This window comes from Homalodisca vitripennis, unplaced genomic scaffold (genome assembly GCF_021130785.1).
Source record: "Homalodisca vitripennis isolate AUS2020 unplaced genomic scaffold, UT_GWSS_2.1 ScUCBcl_437;HRSCAF=2426, whole genome shotgun sequence".
In the NCBI taxonomy this organism is placed as follows: Eukaryota; Metazoa; Arthropoda; class Insecta; order Hemiptera; family Cicadellidae; genus Homalodisca; species Homalodisca vitripennis.
Window position 1 is genome coordinate 455,422 of NW_025776582.1, and position 21,914 is coordinate 477,335.

Below are 21,914 nucleotides of genomic sequence, written 5' to 3' on the forward strand. Positions count from 1 at the left end.
TTGGAAACTCACACACTTATACACTCATGCCACACATAACCAAAATCTCTCGCTCTATCTCCCCCTTTTCCTGTCCCTACATTTACCGCCATCAAAAGACACTCAATCTCAACACACAATCCTACACAGCAACAACATCATGACACTATCGTACGCCAACCCACTGTAAATACTCCTGATGAACATGATGTCAATCATAGCTAGCATGTCACATCATCCATCTCATGATCAAATATCTCTCAACATGGCACGACACAATTTTAGTAGCAGCCCTGCAGTACAAGTAATCTACTATGTCAGTGAATGTGCATTGTTGTATTAAATTTTTTTAGAGATAGAAAAATTTTCTTTTCTATTCCTATTCTACCACTCCTATTTTTTATGGTAAGACTAGACCAAACCCATAAAGTTGTTTGATCTTTATTAAACAGATCAAATATTATGGTTTGTACTGGACAAATAGAGAGTACTAAGAAAAGTGACGGACAGTAGCTGCACTATCCCTCAATAAGATACCCTTGTTGTCTTTCTAATAATAATAATAAATTTGTAATATTCAATTCTAAGATGTTCAATTGTTTGATCTTATTTTGATGTAGTTTAACCAAAAGTTTAATAAATGTTTCTTTTATATAAAACATGACGTTTCAACTTTTGTAATTATTCTTATAGAACCAAATGTAAATATTTTTATTGTGTATTAATCATCAAATGTTTATAATATAATATTATGTCACATTATATCTTATGAAGCCTCTGTAAATATATCATTTATAATGACCTTAGTTTTATCTAAATGTTTTCATAACATAAGTACCTTGTTTTATAATTTTAACATTTTGCTACATAAATTTTCTTCAGCACATAACTAAATGTATATCACGATATTTATTGACTTCTTAGTTATTGATCCACATTTAAAAACCATTCTTTATTACAATTTCCCATACATTCGTAAGTGAAATTGTTATTAAACAGATTGGAATGACTGAGAGTATTGATTTTACGAAACAAATCTAAAGTAGTAAGAAAGTAGAGTACTATCATTTGAGAATATGTAGATTATTCACGCAGTAAAAAAATACTAGGATCGTAAAAATTAACAACGCATCATTTCAGCGCACCCTTGCGTTTTAGTACACTACCTACCTCGCTAGAACTAATTATTAAAACACAAGTTTTTAACCTAACTCAAGAAACAAAAATGTGAATGAATCATTTAGCATGATATCTCAATAAATATCACCTTCAGCCTTTAAAATGTTCAGGATACTTCATTTCTACATAGACAACACCAAGTTCTATGATGGTGCATGTTTAACTGTAGAATTTTGTTCAGCGTTATTTAAGCACTTAGTGGGCTGAAATAATTACGTTTATGCCTACTGAGAGCATGTTAAGTTTTCTGTTCTGTATGATTGATCTGTATGACAGCATGACGATAAGGAAATGAGCTGTATAATTAAAATTTTGCATGCAACTTTATCGAAGCCTATTACACAACACGTGGTGCAGCGTACTCGTACCTAGCATACATAAACCAACAATAAAAGAAATGGATGTGGTCCTTGTAAAAACACAAAAGTGGAACAGGTAACTGCGGAATTTTAGGAAAATTCACAAGCAACAATAAAGTGCTAATCACAATTAACCGTAATTGTCTATATCGATTGTAAATCACTGACATAATATATAAAAGTTAAGCGTACATTTTATTTCAATTAATGTATGTACTAAATGTCTAAGTATTTTAAAATAGAAAAGACAGGGTACATTTTTGAAATTTTGTAACAAAAGAAAGACAACTAATGCCAAGGTATTCTGAAAATGGTGAAGAAAAAGTGAAATAATTTTACATTGAAATGGATTGATAAAATACCAGCAAGCCCTACCCTGATGAAACTGCAGAAGATTATAATTTTTAGAAAACTAGAAGCTAGCTCATCATATTATGTTATTGACATATCCTTTTGGATTATAATGTATTGAAGGAAATGTTTGTAAAATTACAAAGCATTTCTGGATATAAAAAGTTTCACCAACACCATTTACATAATTTTGTCAGCTGTACCACAGAGATTTAATTGAAACACTTTACACCAGCTGGATTTATTAAACGTGATTTTTTATGTTTACATTTATTTTCATCCTAATTATAACGCGTTTCTAACGTATTTAATGTATTATTTCCATTAAAACAAGTCACAGTGTATAAATATTTAGCAGTAAACTATTTCGGAGACATAAATCGACCTGATTGATCTAGAGTGAAACACTGTTTTATTCAACAAAGCATAGTTCGTCGAACAGTCGTCTTCAAGAAATCCAATTTTTAAATTTTTGACCTGCGGTCTTAGTGGCTTGATATAATGTGGACTTATGTGTGCATTGCTGTCTCCAGGTGAGAGGTTACAAAAGTTAGTGTCTACTCGTCAACAGAAATCTGGAATTCTCACTAAACCTTAAAATCTGAGTCTCCGAAGAAAGAAGCTAAAGGCCCAGCTTGGCACCACTCCGAATGGTAAATCAAAATATATTATTTTCTTCCTCGATCATAGTCCTTGTTACTGTATTTAATTTTGTTTATTGCAATTATACTAGAATGAGTTAAAAAGTATCATGAGTTGACACACAACAAAACCAATTAACCTTTATTTCTTTTTTATTTTTACAAATCCTATATTACAAGTTTTTACATTTACATACATTAGTAAACTCATAACAGGCGTTCATAAATTGTAAGTATTTGGTAATTCATTTATATTGATAATGTTTTGTGTATAATAGACGGTATTTATTTACCTATTAAGAGAGGACGTTGCAAGTTTTTAGGTTAGAATTGGGCAAAACATTTATTATTTTGGAACTTTTTAGATAAATTTTGCATGTAGTTCTAATAAATACTGACCGAGCCGCGCCGCTACTTAAACGTGGGTCAATTAATTCCATTCTTATTGAAATGCATATTTCAGCTGCTACCAAATCTTGTTGTCACTTTAACTATTATTACTTAACAGTCACATTGACTTTTGTTTCTTCTAATGGTAAACCCGTGATTATGATCTAAATATTACAAGTATATTAGATTTGCAGTACAATAGCTTATCTGGTTAAACCTCATTTTATTAGTTTATGATTATTTAGTGAAAATAAACTATTAAATTATGACATAGTTACTATTTATTTCTAATAATTATTTCTCAAATTTCTTTTAGGCATCTCTAAATATCAAATTAAACCCATGTTTCATTTGAGAACATTATTTTATCCGCTATTACGATTCAGGACAATGGGCGTAACGCTGCGTTTATAGCCATTTAAATTGGTTGGCCAAACTACGGAATGTTTATTTACAAATTATATATTCTTCCATTTCTCCTTGCCATTTGGGTAACTTAAGTTTCGATAACGCTCGGCAAAATTCTACTGGTTGACATGCACCTCAATTAGAAATGCATCGATTTGATCTATATCACGAGAAAGATTCCTCAGTACAATGAATAGTGCAAAAAGAATGCAATTTTAAGAAATAATTGTGAAAAAATATACTTACTCAAACTTAGATATTTGATCAGAGTTAGTATCTCCGAATAAATAGTATCTTTAGGTACAAAATATATTTTGTCAGATCTTTAGTATGTATATCCGTAAATAATACTGACCTTGATAGAATATTTGACGGTGCTGATCAAAAGCAACAAGAAAGCGTAAAAATTATAAAAGATGTGTTCTGTCACTCAGTTATGAGATTTATCGACCCTTTATAATACTTAGATATGACGATGATCCAAACAAGGTTATGGATTAAACGCGTGTTTTAGAGATCTACACTTCTTAGTATATTTCATAACAATTTTTTACAACTGGGAACACTGTAATTTTACTATTACTTTACATGTCGTCATAATATATTGTGGCAGTCACCACATTTGTTTAAAGAAGTACAAAACTAAACGTCATAGCTATCTAAGGAAATGAACTATTAAGATGAAAAGATACTATTAATACGACTTATGAACTAATAATTGCCATGATTAATTGTAATTACATTAAGATTATACGCTATTCTCATATAAACGTATAGTTAACCAAATAATACTAGCGTGCTATTCTGAAATAGCTATTGTAGCCAAATTGACTTTTACATTAAGCAGTGCGTTACTTACAGTAGTGTATGTGTTGTTTGTGTGTATTAGTGTGAGTGGGGCGACCTGCAATTGAATCACCCTGTAACAATGTAGGAAAACAACATAAAATTTTAAATTTTCTTATGATGTAAATTATAAGATTTGCAAAACCATTATATTTACAGAAATATTTTAATAAAGTACATATTTACAATTAGTGTAAATTTTTCTAGCTCATCGGACATCTCCTCATTCTACGTTTTAGTGTATATTTATCCTTAACTAAACTCCAGTAAATCTCAAATGCGTACTTTTAGTACATTTCGTATTTAAGTTAATAGCATCCGTAAATCTTCGTGAAATTTTTATGGATTTTGTATTACTTTAGGAGTATTACCGCTATAAGTTGCTAATCATGGGGGGGGTGAGTTGAAGAGAGAATACGTTCAGATCCTCCTACAGCTGGATAAGAACCTTGTTCTCGTTTAATCCAGAATGAGATGTATCACTGACAAATTTTGATAATTTTTCATTGTCATTTACAGTTTTTTGATAAAAATATACCTGGACTAAATCAAAATTTAATTTGTAATTTTCATTAATGATATAATAGTCGTATTCAGCAAATTATTGTGTTAACACTTTTAGAGTTCCGTACTGTATAATATTATAATATACACCGAGTTTTACTGTATCAAAAACTGATAATCGTATCTTGCTATGCTTTCTAACGCACTGCAGAAAGATAAAAGTTTATATATTAATCATTAATATTTTTATTTTTTTTTTATTTTTAAAGTCATTAATTTAAATAAGTAAGAAGTAATGCTAAGATGATCATAGCATAATTCACATGTTAGCAGTTATAATTTTTAGTTTTATGTGGACTATCCACAGTACTGGTTTTACGTGGATTGATAGTCATTTGCAATACACAGAACAATACGCTTCCTACTTTGCAGCTCAACATTATACAGTATTTCTACCATACATAACTATTGCTAAGACGGAGGCAATAATTATATGAATTTTATTAACTAGTTTGAATAGTTTGGCTTGAACCTGTAGTACCTTTGTTCAGATTCCCAGGTTTAAAGAAGCGTTGAGAAATCCAGATTGTAGTTAACGACTGATTAAATTTCCACTAGCTGTATCCTCTCTTTGATAGCATTCCAATTAAACATTTACGTTACACTAAGCTACTCAACTAAATGTTAAAATCTTGTTCGGTTTTCATGGAGACGATGATAAGTATTGTTAGGTAGAATACGGTTCAACTCTATATAATTCTTACTGATAATTTTATCTTTGATTCTTGCTATTTGGTTCGATTGGCTGTTCAAATCGATTTATTATTTCAATCAAGTCAATAGCTAAGAATTGTTAATAATACCCCTTGGTGAAGATTTCAAAAACTATAAAAAAAGCTTAATGATAAATACATAATCTCGAACATACTTTTACTAAATGGAAACATATTTTTACATCCCGTAAAAGCAGTAATTATTTTAGAATTAATTTAAAATGTAACTGGCCACACGTAAAGTCTGGTGCATGTTCCGGCAACAAACAACACCGGCTTGCCGCATTAGTTATTAACAAAGGGTTTCATTAAATTTGCATTTTCACAACGTTTTTCTTTCCTCAGAGTATTTCACCTCCGTACAGCACAAGTTGGACACATCCAATAATAATTTTTATTTAAAAGGCATCACGAGAATATATTATTTGTTGTTGCAATATTATATTCTTGATTGTAATTGCAGAAGTTTGTAATCAAGGAGCAGATATCCTCCAAAAATATAAACATTACCCCAACAAGGTCTTATTGAAATTGTGTTCTTGTACATCTGTCAGTACGTCAATCCATCTGTCTGTTAGTCTGTACGGTAACACTTTGTAGAGATATTTGATTTACGTGTGATCTTTGTCAAAGGAAGAAGATCTGCACCCCTTCCTAAGCGGCTTGCACATCTAATCTATAAATACGTGTACAAAATTGCACAGTCCATCTACATGCAGACAGTTATCAGTATCATATTTTATATAAAACTGAAAATATGAAACTTGTGGTCGCTGATATAAATTCCGATCAGGACAAGATCATTGGCCTGTCAGCAACGGCCTCAAGTTGAATATCAGCAAGTGTTCAGTTTTACATATAGCTCCACAACAAGAGATACAGTCTCTCGGACACGTGAGGTGATGGTGATGTTTGAATCCCAGACCCTGGTGATTCAGCAATCTTTTTCGCCCGTCATTTTGTCAGTATTTTATTACTGTTATCCAGCATAAAAGAGGCAGTAGCCTCTCAAGGGAGGACACGGGAAGGATTCTAAAGTTGAAAAACACTGCAGCAAGGACCATTTACTACTCTCACGTTTTGACCAAGTGTCCCTTTATCGTGAGGCTGCCCACCTTCTTCCTATATAAGACTTCTTCAGTATGCTGACGTGCTGCATGGTTCAAAAATTCTTACGCTTCTCTACAGGAGCCTAAGTACGTTCTCGGGAAGATGTTGCTGAACGATGCGTTCTTCACCGTGCAAGGACTTCGCTAGAGGTATGCTAGAGACTGGCCGGAAAAGTTGTTCTTACTTTTGGCCTACCCTTATCAATGATCTTTTCGAATACATTAAAATGTGGTATAGCTTGGAACGCCTTTTATGCCTGGTTTAATTTTTTTATACTATTGTAGTAGTTATAAACTTTTCACCTTTTTAAACAGTTTACTAATTATAATTTAGCTATCAGTTTAAACTAAGTTAGTTCTCTTGTCACTTGTAAAAAGGTAATATAGTGTAGATATATTTCCAATCCATCCGGTTAGGGAATTTTGACAGCTTTCAAAATCTATTGAATTGATGCAAATGCTAATCGTCGAGAGTACCTAAGTGGAAACTAGCGACTCAGGGCCTGTGAACATGATCGTCAAGTGGTCTATCGAAGGTAGCTCGGCCTGTAGCGTTTTAGGCGACAATGGTTTTGAATTTTAATATAGTTTAATTTCACCGATTAAGCGTTGATCCAGCATAAGTAATTAAACATATTTTATTCAGCCTTGGAGATTCGATTACAATTTATTCCTTCAATTTTATTAATTGTGTTGTAACCGATAATCCCATAAGTATGGCAGGAAAATTTTTGCGTGACTGCAGACTCTATGGCACTCAGGAATACTCTAACGGACGGTGTGGAGGACTTTTGTTCGTAAATATAGTTATACATATTTCATTCAGGATGCTAGCGATGAATGAATAATGACAGATGATTTAAGCATTTTCTATCTAAAAAATTTTGTTTTATTTCAATACTATTATTACAGTTTTATTGTTACTTAGTAAATTTGTAACAGTTTATAAGAAATTAGAATGAAACCGAGCTAAATCAAATAACAGCGAATTCAGAACTAACACTCGTGACTGCCCTTTCCCTTTTGATTCCCTTAGGGAGGAACCCGTGTCTTTATTTTATAATTAAATAAGAAATCATTTAATTTATGTATACATGTATTGATATTGTTTGCAATATGTATTAAATTTCTGTTAATCTTCTCTGATGGTACGAAACACTTGTTGGCAAATGCAACATGTTTAGAAATTATCCACACCCTGAAGCAAGAAACGCAACGGAAAAACACTGACTCCAACAAGAACTGTTTTTCTAAGCCCCTAGATTCTTAGGTTCTTAGTTCTTTTTTTATTTTAAACGAATTATTTTGCCATTAAAGAGTGCCTTATAATTTTCCAGGGAATCATTGTTGATTGATTTTGTAAGACGTTTATTAGTCATTACACTAAATGTTATACAAAAATCAATCAAATATCGTTATTTATTCATTTGAATATATGTACATTAAAATTGATCTAAAACAACAAATTTATAAAATGCTTTTACCATTCTTATTTGTAATATTTTGTAAATAGTTAATAGCCGTTTTTTATTTTTCTTGAAGGATATCAGCCTATTAAGCCTATGAGTTGTATAAAATTAAAAGAGAGCAAAACTTTTCGCCTAGTTTTAAAATGTTCCTTAGTTCTTACAATGACAAATTATTTCATGAAACATTAAGAATCAAATTCTGTAAATGCTAGTAAATATGAAAGAACATCTCTTTGATTATACATTTTGATGCAATATGATAAATATAAATAAAAAGTATACTCATATTACTAAGCTTAGAAATTTTTAAAGCAATAAACGTAAATTTCACTCGTATTTCACTAAAGTATTATGACGTACAACGTTCTCTGTTCCATCCTGTAGTAACTAAATTACGGAAGTTCCTAATCACCGGAAAAACTAATAACAGGTAGAAGGAATAGAACCACTCAGAAGCGATTTTAGACACCTAGAATTCAAAAACACCATGAGCTAACAATATATATACCATTAAAGTAGTTAAAGTGAGTGGTGTGTAACTAGTGTTCTTACAGCGATTTAATCATTGTAGAATTGTTTGATGATCGGTTTTAAGTACATAAAGCTACCTGGTTCTGCTCTTTAGCATTAGCAAGGTATTCTAAAACCACGAAGAAAATATTGTAGTCTTTTTCGTTAAAATATATCAAAAAATTCCAGGATGGCCTGCCCTGTTGAAAACTACAATAGAACATGACATATTGCACAAATCGAGCTCATAAAATTATGTTCAAGACAAACATCCTTTTGGATTATAGTGTATTTAGGATAGTTATCCCACTTATTTTTAAGCGTTCCTGGATATTAAATTGGTCATCAGTACAATTTACATATTTAATACAAATATTCCATAGACAATTATTACTTGGACAATTTTAACCAGCTGGCTTTATTTATTATGTGATGTGCTTGTGTTTACATTTAAAGATTATTTATTAATGGTTTCCTTACTTTACGTGTTATTTTCAGCAAACCAAGTAAGAGTGTATACACATTGCAGTAATATAACTATAGATATATAAATAATTTCATTAATCTAGGGTGTAACACTGTTTTATTTGACAAAACATATAGTGATGAAAAGCAACTTTAAAATATTGCAATTTTTGTAAAATTGTCGCAATGGTTTAATATAACGTAGAATAATGTGTGCATTGGTGTCTTATAGTGAGAGGTTACAACAGTTAGTGCAAGTTAACCCATCGTCAACTGCAATCTAGAATTCTCACTAGATATTGAAATCTGAGTGTCCGAGAAATGAACTCAGAGGTTTGGCCTGGTATTTCTCTGAAAGTTAAATCAAAATAATTATATTATTTGTTCCCTCAATCGTAGCCCTTGTTATCCATGTGCAATTTCATGTTCATTGGAATTAAATTAGCATGAGTTACAAAAACTGTCTTTAGTATACTAAATAAAAAAAACAGCGTAACTATTGGTTTATATAAAAAAAATTGAAAATCGGATACAAATTAGAACGAGAGTAATAATTAGAATTTTACAAATTCCAAATCTGTATTCAGTTATAGTTATTGTTTATAACAAACTGATAAAAGGCGATCATAAATTTCAAATATTTGGTGTTTCATCTATACTGTCAAACACGTATGTATAGACTTGGAAATATGGTATTCATTTACTCAGTTAGTTAGGGCGAGGCAAGGTTTCAGGTTATAATCAGGACTGCTTTTATTATTTTAGACCTCTTTCGATTAATTTGCATGTAGTTGTGTTGAAAATTAAGTAGAGGTGATTTCAGTAGGAACAGTCTATATGTGTAATTTATTTTAACAAGAGAAAGGCCCCACCATAAAAAACTAATACAAAATTACCCTAAATTTGGTTTCGTTTTTTAGTCTATAACATTTTGCAATAATCTTATTCCGATTTGTATCGATGTTCTACATTTTGGTTAATGAATTGAAGGACTTGGATTGTAAATATTAATAAAAGATTGTTTATAAATAGTGATAATTTGTGCTGTATGTGTTTATTTTTTTAAGGATAACCTAAACCATGATGGCGTTTAAATAGACAAGAATGCTTTTAGCATATACAAAATATACATAGATAATTCTAAGGGCAAGCTAGTACAAGATGGGTGCATTTAACAAATAAATATTCCTGGGCCATACCGAAATTTCATTAAATAAATAGTGAACTTAAATAGGATTTATATGTTTTTCTTAGATGTAGAGTTGTAATTTAAATTCAACACAGTAAATAGTTAATATAAAAGTACTGTCCAAGCCAAACGACATGCTCGCCCACCCCTGCCGGAGTTATTTACAATAACTATATTGCTTTCTTGAAAGATTCTGAACTAACTTTTATTTACAATAAAATTTTACTCATAAACAGCACAAAATTATTTACAGTAATGTGCAAATTAATCTAAACAAAACCAATTTCAGTTAAAAATAAACATTTATTAGGCTAATTACATAAGTTTTCACATTATACATACATTTAATACTTGATGTGGCCTCCTTCTGCTTGTATTAACATTACAAGTCTTTTTGGCATTGAATCGACCAGTTTCTTGCACATTTCTTGAATTTCAAGGTCATGAAACCAAACCTGAATCAGGACTGAAATAGTCTTTTCTTTAGTTGTGCAGTCCTTTTTTCTTAATCTTTTCTTACTAATGGACCAGAGATTTTCTATTGGATTGACATCAGGCGAGTTTCCAGGCCATTCCAAGCACAAAATACCTTGTCTTTTTTGAAGGTATTTTGAATTTTTCATCTGCCTTGGATTCGTGACAGGGTGTAAGATCAGGATATTTTACGTGATAGTCAGCTTCTAGTTTTTTAAGTTCAAGAATCACTCTGCTTTGTAGAATAGGGATATATTTCTCACTGTTCATCATTCCAGACATTGGTACCAAAGGCCCTAAGCAGAAAAAAGAAAAACGACCCCAAAACATTTTTTAACTGGGTGTTTTACTGTTTGTTGCATATGTTTCGGTGACACAGGTTCATTATCTGACCTTCTTACAAAGGACAACTTCCTACCTTGGACTTCAAAATGACACTTGTCAGAAAATAAAACTTTCCTCCAATTCTCAACTTTCCAAAATTTGTACTTTTTGGCCCAAGCCAATCGTTTTTTCATCATAGCGGCTGTTAACAGTTGTTTTTTTTTTTCCTTGGCCTTCTGGCTTTTCTGTTAACGGCCAAAAGACGTCTTCTGACTGTTGAGTCATGAATATGAACCCCAGCATCTTATAAGTCTGTTTTAAGATCAAAACTGTTTTTTTTTTTCAAGTTGAAGTTTACTATTTCTTAACAAAATAGCATCATCTTTGGTTGTAGTTTTTCTTTTTCTTCCACAAAACCCTTTTCTTTTAGGAGATATTGGTTTTTGAACTTAATAATATTATTTAAAGTAATAAGTAATAAGTAAGTAATATTAAGTATATATATATATATATATATATATATATATATATATATATATATATATATATATATATATTTTGTAAAAATTTACAAGGTTAAGTCTAAACAAAATCCTTTTTACTATTGGGAATGTTACAACTCGTAACTCCGTTATTGGTGAAAATTAAAACGTTATTAAACAAATGTAAAACTTCAACTTTGCTCGTAAAAAAATAAAAATAAATAAACAATCGTGTAATCCAAGTAATGTGCTTGCTCTGCCTTTTTAGTATTTTATAAAACATCAATACTATTAGTAAATCGTGTGGTTGGATAGCATGTTACTCTCATGACATTTTGTGATTGGTAAAAATTCCCCGAAAGATTTCACAAAGGAAATTGTCTATGATAATATATTGAAATGTTTTTTTAAAAGTCCTAAATACCAATCAAGACATATGTGGAATTTTTTTTGAAAATAATTGGAATTTAAACCCAATAGAGTATGTAGATATTAGCAAAGAGTATGAGCCAAACCAAACAACAAGCCAGCCTGTACAAGTGGGGATTTCTTTATAAAGTTTATATCACTTCAGTACTAATTATTAACTAGTGTATATAAAGTATGATAATATAGTCCTAAAACAGTAAAATATAATGCACAAACACGTAATCGTTCAGGTAATCAACATGTTAACTCAGCTATATAGTTTTTGTATAAATACATTTTATTCTTTACTTTCGATGGTATGTAACACTGTATGATCTGTAAAAATAAACAAAATGCCTAAAAGTATGTTTAAAGGAAATTGTTATAACATATTTGAAATGTTACTTTAAAAATTTTAAATAACCAACCATGGCTGAGATTGGGACTGCATGTGCTTAAAACGGTTGGCGTGCATTCACACTGTTACTGGAAACAGTATCAATGGCTGCAGTGAAACTGTTATGCGCACCCAGGTTAGAGCATTCCATGGTACTAGGGCCAGTCCTTGGGCAGGTCGTCACCCTTCTACCATGTAATACTCCCCTCCCTTATTAGATTGGTTAATAGACATATCTGGGTTGACACGTGTGCGGCAATCTACCGTAGAGAATATGCACTTACTCGACAAGTGACTAATGTTGATCGGAAAATTATCACTAAAACATATTACATTTTACAGTATAAATACTTAGTAACGGCTACTAAGTATTTCAGAATATGTTTTAAAAAATTAAAATAGAAATCCTAGTAGGCTTAAACAAGAAAAGAATATTTTTATTTGAAAACTCCGTTAATATTTTTAGGTTTGATATCATTTTCCGCCACCCCTTTCACCAGTCTTTCAAGTACACTATGTGCTGACTTGAATATGTAATAAAATTATATGTGTAGAAAAGTTTGATTTAAAATTAGGATTTTTATAGGATAGAATTCTACAATCACTATATATTTAACCTTACAACAAAAATTCCAAAACAATGTAATGATATGTTACATTTAAAATAAGTACACAGCCCCTACAATTCGCAACACTTTTTTTTCGTAAGTTAGGTCACTGTGGTGGACACATTCTTATTCAGAACATTTAGCTGTTACTTTGGTAGATAAATAAATATTTTGTACAACTGCTGATTGGTTTTGATTTTGCTTTAGTCAATATCATTCTTAATCTTTTGTAACTTAAAATTGTTTCTGCGTATCAATTTAAAAACAATCGCTTTTAAAACAAAAAACAAATAAGATCAAGCATGAAAGATATGCAGAGAAAGGTATAGAACATCATAAAACACCTTACATTAAAAGTAACCAAAATTTAGACTCAGACAAAAGGCAAATCATCGTCAGGTTAATAATAATAATTACAATAATATATACATATATATATTATGTAACGAAAAAACTGATATATATAAAATGTATATGAGATTTTTTATACAAGGTTAGAGCATTATACTAATTTAGTCACCCTCCTACCATGTATTACTCCCCTCCCTTATTAGATTGGTTAATTTAAATGTAGGTTAAGTCACTATGTGCAGTAATTTACTGTAGAGAATATGCACTTACTCGACAAGGGAATAATGTTCACCCGAAAATTCTCATAAAACGTTTTACATTTTAGAGTATAAATACTTGGTAACGGCGACTAAGTATTTCAGAATATGTTTTTAAAATTAATATAAATCCTAGTAGATTTAAACATAAAAAAGAATATATTTATTTGACAACTACGTTAAAGTTTTTAAGACTTCCAAAAACAAAATATTAGATTGATTACATTTTAAAATAAATAAGTATAACAGCCCTATGTTCAATTCGCAACACCTTTTCGTAAGTTAAGTCACTGTAGCGGACACATTCCTATTTAGAACATTTAGCTTTTACTTTGGTAGTTAAATCAATATTTTGTACAACTGCTGATTGGTTTTGATTTTGCTTTGGTCAATAGCATTCTTAATCCTATAAAATTGTTTCTGCGTATCAATTTAAAAAACAATCGCTGTTAAAACAAAAATCAAATAAGATCAAGCCTGAAAGATATGGAGAGAAAGGTATAGAACATCATAAAACACCTTACATTAAAAGTACCCAACATTCAGACACAGACAAAAGGCAAATCATCGTCAGGTAATAATAATAATTACAATAATATATACATATATATATATATATATATATATATATATATATATATATATATATACAGACTAAAATATGTAACGAAATGTATATGAAATCTATAAAAGTTTTACTTTCAAAACACTTAATTACCAACCTCGGCAGGGATTGGGACTGCCTGTGCTTAAAACAGTTGCTGTGCATTCACCATTGTTACTATAACCAACAGAAATGGCTGCAGTGAAACTGTTATGCGCACCCAGGTTAGAGCATTCCATGGTACTAGGGCCAGTCCTTTGGCAGGTCGTCACCCTCCTACCATGTATTACTCCCCTCCCTTATTAGATTGGTTAATTGAAATATGTAGGTTAAGTCACGTGTGCTGTAATTTACTGTAGAGAATATGCACTTACTCGACAAGAGAATAATGTTCACCCGAAAATTCTCACTAAAACGTTTTACATTTTACAGTATAAATACTTGGTAACGGCGACTAAGTATTTCAGAATATGTTTTTAAAAATTAATATATAAATCCTAGTAGATTTAAACAAAAAAAAGAATATATTTATTTGACAACTACGTTAAAGTTTTTAGGTTTGATATCATTTTCCGCCACCCCTATCGCCAGTCTTTCAAGTGCACTATGTGCTGACTTGAAATATGTAATAATATTATATGTGTAGATAAGTTAGAGTTAAAATTAGGATCTTTATAGGATAGAATTCTACAATCACTATATATTTAACTTTACAACAAAAATTCCAAAACAATGTAATGATATGTTACATTTAAAATAAGTACACAGCCCCTACAATTCGCAACACTTTTTTTCGTAAGTTAAGTCACTGTGGTGGACACATTCTTATTCAGAACATTTAGCTGTTACTTTCGTAGATAAATAAATATTTTGTACAACTGCTGATTGGTTTTGATTTTGCTTTAGTCAATATCATTCTTAATCTTTTGTAACTTAAAATTGTTTCTGCGTATAAATTTAAAAACAATCGCTGTTAAAACAAAAAATCAAATAAGATCAAGCCTGAAAGATATGGAGAGAAAGGTATAGAACATCATAAAACACCTTACATTAAAAGTACCCAACATTCAGACACAGACAAAAGGCAAATCATCGTCAGGTAATAATAATAATTACAATAATATATACATATATATATATATAATATATATATATATATATATATATATATATATGTAACGAAAAAACTGACTAAAATATGTAACGAAATGTATATGAGATCTATAAAAGTTTTACGTTCAAAACACTGAATTACCAACCTCGGCAGGGATTGGGACTGCCTGTGCTTAAAACAGTTGCTGTGCATTCACCACTGTTACTATAACCAACAGAAATGGCCGCAGTGAAACTGTTATGCGCACCCAGGTTAGAGCATTCCATGGTACTAGGGCCAGTCCTTTGGCAGGTCGTCACCCTCCTACCATGGATTACTCCCCTCCCTTATTAGATTGGTTAATTGAAATATGTAGGTTAAGTCACGTGTGCTGTAATTTACTGTAGAGAATATGCACTTACTCGACAAGAGAATAATGTTCAACCGAAAATTCTCACTAAAACGTTTTACATTTTACAGTATAAATACTTGGTAACGGCGACTAAGTATTTCAGAATATGTTTTTAAAAATTAATATATAAATCCTAGTAGATTTAAACATAAAAAAGAATATATTTATTTGACAACTACGTTAAAGTTTTTAGGTTTGATATCATTTTCCGCCACCCCTATCGCCAGTCTTTCAAGTGCACTATGTGCTGACTTGAAATATGTAATAATATTATATGTGTAGATAAGTTAGATTTAAAATTAGGATCTTTATAGGATAGAATTCTACAATCACTATATATTTAACTTTACAACAAAAATTCCAAAACAATGTAATGATATGTTACATTTAAAATAAGTACACAGCCCCTACAATTCGCAACACTTTTTTTCGTAAGTTAAGTCACTGTGGTGGACACATTCTTATTCAGAACATTTAGCTGTTACTTTCGTAGATAAATAAATATTTTGTACAACTGCTGATTGGTTTTGATTTTGCTTTAGTCAATATCATTCTTAATCTTTTGTAACTTAAAATTGTTTCTGCGTATAAATTTAAAAACAATCGCTGTTAAAACAAAAATCAAATAAGATCAAGCCTGAAAGATATGGAGAGAAAGGTATAGAACATCATAAAACACCTTACATTAAAAGTACCCAACATTCAGACACAGACAAAAGGCAAATCATCGTCAGGTAATAATAATAATTACAATAATATATACATATATATATATATATATATATAACATAAAAACTGACTAAAATATGTAATGAAATGTATATGAAATCTATAAAAGTTTTACTTTCAAAACACTTAATTACCAACCTCGGCAGGGATTGGGACTGCCTGTGCTTAAAACAGTTGCTGTGCATTCACCACTGTTACTATAACCAACAGAAATGGCCGCAGTGAAACTGTTATGCGCACCCAGGTTAGAGCATTCCATGGTACTAGGGCCAGTCCTTTGGCAGGTCGTCACCCTCCTACCATGGATTACTCCCCTCCCTTATTAGATTGGTTAATTGAAATATGTAGGTTAAGTCACGTGTGCTGTAATTTACTGTAGAGAATATGCACTTACTCGACAAGAGAATAATGTTCAACCGAAAATTCTCATAAAACGTTTTACATTTTACAGTATAAATACTTGGTAACGGCGACTAAGTATTTCAGAATATGTTTTTAAAAATTAATATATAAATCCTAGTAGATTTAAAAAAAAAAAAGAATATATTTATTTGACAACTACGTTAAAGTTTTTAGGTTTGATATCATTTTCCGCCACCCCTATCGCCAGTCTTTCAAGTGCACTATGTGCTGACTTGAAATATGTAATAATATTATATGTGTAGATAAGTTAGATTTAAAATTAGGATCTTTATAGGATAGAATTCTACAATCACTATATATTTAACTTTACAACAAAAATTCCAAAACAATGTAATGATATGTTACATTTAAAATAAGTACACAGCCCCTACAATTCGCAACACTTTTTTTCGTAAGTTAAGTCACTGTGGTGGACACATTCTTATTCAGAACATTTAGCTGTTACTTTGGTAGATAAATAAATATTTTGTACAACTGCTGATTGGTTTTGATTTTGCTTTAGTCAATATCATTCTTAATCTTTTGTAACTTAAAATTGTTTCTGCGTATCAATTTAAAAACAATCGCTGTTAAAACAAAAATCAAATAAGATCAAGCCTGAAAGATATGGAGAGAAAGGTATAGAACATCATAAAACACCTTACATTAAAAGTACCCAACATTCAGACACAGACAAAAGGCAAATCATCGTCAGGTAATAATAATAATTACAATAATATATACATATATATATATATATATATATATATATATATATATATATATATACAGACTAAAATATGTAATGAAATGTATATGAAATCTATAAAAGTTTTACTTTCAAAACACTTAATTACCAACCTCGGCAGGGATTGGGACTGCCTGTGCTTAAAACAGTTGCTGTGCATTCACCACTGTTACTATAACCAACAGAAATGGCCGCAGTGAAACTGTTATGTGCACCCAGGTTAGAGCATTCCATGGTACTAGGGCCAGTCCTTGGGCAGGTCGTCACCCTCCTACCATGGATTACTCCCCTCCCTTATTAGATTGGTTAATTGAAATATGTAGGTTAAGTCACGTGTGCTGTAATTTACTGTAGAGAATATGCACTTACTCGACAAGAGAATAATGTTCACCCGAAAATTCTCACTAAAACGTTTTACATTTTACAGTATAAATACATGGTAACGGCGACTAAGTATTTCAGAATATGTTTTTAAAAATTAATATATAAATCCTAGTAGATTTAAACATAAAAAAGAATATATTTATTTGACAACTACGTTAAAGTTTTTAGGTTTGATATCATTTTCCGCCACCCCTATCGCCAGTCTTTCAAGTGCACTATGTGCTGACTTGAAATATGTAATAATATTATATGTGTAGATAAGTTTGATTTAAAATTAGGATCTTTATAGGATAAGAATTCTACAATCACTATATATTTAACTTTACAACAAAAATTCCAAAACAATGTAATGATATGTTACATTTAAAATAAGTACACAGCCCCTACAATTCGCAACACTTTTTTTCGTAAGTTAAGTCACTGTGGTGGACACATTCTTATTCAGAACATTTAGCTGTTACTTTGGTAGTTAAATAAATATTTTGTACAACTGCTGATTGGTTTTGATTTTGCTTTAGTCAATATCATTCTTAATCTTTTGTAACTTAAAATTGTTTCTGCGTATCAATTTAAAAACAATCGCTGTTAAAACAAAAATCAAATAAGATCAAGCCTGAAAGATATGGAGAGAAAGGTATAGAACATCATAAAACACCTTACATTAAAAGTACCCAACATTCAGACTCAGACAAAAGGCAAATCATCGTCAGGTAATAATAATAATTACAATAATATATACATATATATATATATATATATATATATATATATATATATGTAACGAAAAAACAGACTAAAATATGTAACGAAATGTATATGAAATCTATAAAAGTTTTACTTTCAAAACACTTAATTACCAACCTCGGCAGGGATTGGGACTGCCTGTGCTTAAAACAGTTGCTGTGCATTCACCACTGTTACTATAACCAACAGAAATGGCCGCAGTGAAACTGTTATGTGCACCCAGGTTAGAGCATTCCATGGTACTAGGGCCAGTCCTTGGCAGGTCGTCACCCTCCTACCATGTATTACTCCCCTCCCTTATTAGATTGGTTAATTGAAATATGTAGGTTAAGTCACGTGTGCTGTAATTTACTGTAGAGAATATGCACTTACTCGACAAGAGAATAATGTTCACCCGAAAATTCTCACTAAAACGTTTTACATTTTACAGTATAAATACTTGGTAACGGCGACTAAGTATTTCAGAATATGTTTTTAAAAATTAATATATAAATCCTAGTAGATTTAAACATAAAAAAGAATATATTTATTTGACAACTACGTTAAAGTTTTTAGGTTTGATATCATTTTCCGCCACCCCTATCGCCAGTCTTTCAAGTGCACTATGTGCTGACTTGAAATATGTAATAATATTATATGTGTAGATAAGTTTGATTTAAAATTAGGATCTTTATAGGATAGAATTCTACAATCACTATATATTTAACTTTACAACAAAAATTCCAAAACAATGTAATGATATGTTACATTTAAAATAAGTACACAGCCCCTACAATTCGCAACACTTTTTTTCGTAAGTTAAGTCACTGTGGTGGACACATTCTTATTCAGAACATTTAGCTGTTACTTTGGTAGATAAATAAATATTTTGTACAACTGCTGATTGGTTTTGATTTTGCTTTAGTCAATATCATTCTTAATCTTTTGTAACTTAAAATTGTTTCTGCGTATCAATTTAAAAACAATCGCTGTTAAAACAAAAATCAAATAAGATCAAGCCTGAAAGATATGGAGAGAAAGGTATAGAACATCATAAAACACCTTACATTAAAAGTACCCAACATTCAGACACAGACAAAAGGCAAATCATCGTCAGGTAATAATAATAATTACAATAATATATACATATATATATATATATATATATATATATATATATATATATATATATATATGTAACGAAAAAACTGACTAAAATATGTAACGAAATGTATATGAGATCTATAAAAGTTTTACTTTCAAAACACTGAATTACCAACCTCGGCAGGGATTGGGACTGCCTGTGCTTAAAACAGTTGCTGTGCATTCACCACTGTTACTATAACCAACAGAAATGGCCGCAGTGAAACTGTTATGTGCACCCAGGTTAGAGCATTCCATGGTACTAGGGCCAGTCCTTGGCAGGTCGTCACCCTCCTACCATGGATTACTCCCCTCCCTTATTAGATTGGTTAATTGAAATATGTAGGTTAAGTCACGTGTGCTGTAATTTACTGTAGAGAATATGCACTTACTCGACAAGAGAATAATGTTCACCCGAAAATTCTCATAAAACGTTTTACATTTTACAGTATAAATACTTGGTAACGGCGACTAAGTATTTCAGAATATGTTTTTAAAAATTAATATATAAATCCTAGTAGATTTAAACAAAAAAAAGAATATATTTATTTGACAACTACGTTAAAGTTTTTAGGTTTGATATCATTTTCCGCCACCCCTATCGCCAGTCTTTCAAGTGCACTATGTGCTGACTTGAAATATGTAATAATATTATATGTGTAGATAAGTTTGATTTAAAATTAGGATCTTTATAGGATAGAATTCTACAATCACTATATATTTAACTTTACAACAAAAATTCCAAAACAATGTAATGATATGTTACATTTAAAATAAGTACACAGCCCCTACAATTCGCAACACTTTTTTTCGTAAGTTAAGTCACTGTGGTGGACACATTCTTATTCAGAACATTTAGCTGTTACTTTGGTAGATAAATAAATATTTTGTACAACTGCTGATTGGTTTTGATTTTGCTTTAGTCAATATCATTCTTAATCTTTTGTAACTTAAAATTGTTTCTGCGTATCAATTTAAAAACAATCGCTGTTAAAACAAAAAACAAATAAGATCAAGCCTGAAAGATATGCAGAGAAAGGTATAGAACATCATAAAACACCTTACATTAAAAGTAACCAACATTCAGACTCAGACAAAAGGCAAATCATCGTCAGGTAATAATAATAATTACAATAATATATACATATATATATATATATATATATATATATATATATAACATATACAGACTAAAATATGTAACGAAATGTATATGAGATCTATAAAAGTTTTACTTTCAAAACACTTAATTACCAACCTCGGCAGGGATTGGGACTGCCTGTGCTTAAAACAGTTGCTGTGCATTCACCACTGTTACTATAACCAACAGAAATGGCTGCAGTGAAACTGTTATGCGCACCCAGGTTAGAGCATTCCATGGTACTAGGGCCAGTCCTTTGGCAGGTCGTCACCCTCCTACCATGTATTACTCCCCTCCCTTATTAGATTGGTTAATTGAAATATGTAGGTTAAGTCACGTGTGCTGTAATTTACTGTAGAGAATATGCACTTACTCGACAAGAGAATAATGTTCACCCGAAAATTCTCACTAAAACGTTTTACATTTTACAGTATAAATACTTGGTAACGGCGACTAAGTATTTCAGAATATGTTTTTAAAAATTAATATATAAATCCTAGTAGATTTAAACAAGAAAAGAATATATTTATTTGACAACTACGTTAAAGTTTTTAGGTTTGATATCATTTTCCGCCACCCCTATCGCCAGTCTTTCAAGTGCACTATGTGCTGACTTGAAATATGTAATAATATTATATGTGTAGATAAGTTTGATTTAAAATTAGGATCTTTATAGGATAAGAATTCTACAATCACTATATATTTAACTTTAAGACCAAAATTCCAAAACAATGTAATGATCTGTTACATTTAAAATAAGTACACAGCCCCTACAATTCGCAACACTTTTTTTCGTAAGTTAAGTCACTGTGGTGGACACATTCTTATTCAGAACATTTAGCTGTTACTTTGGTAGTTAAATAAATATTTTGTACAACTGCTGATTGGTTTTGATTTTGCTTTAGTCAATAGCATTCTTAATCTTTTGTAACTTAAAATTGTTTCTGCGTATCAATTTAAAAACAATCGCTGTTAAAACAAAAATCAAATAAGATCAAGCCTGAAAGATATGGAGAGAAAGGTATAGAACATCATAAAACACCTTACATTAAAAGTACCCAA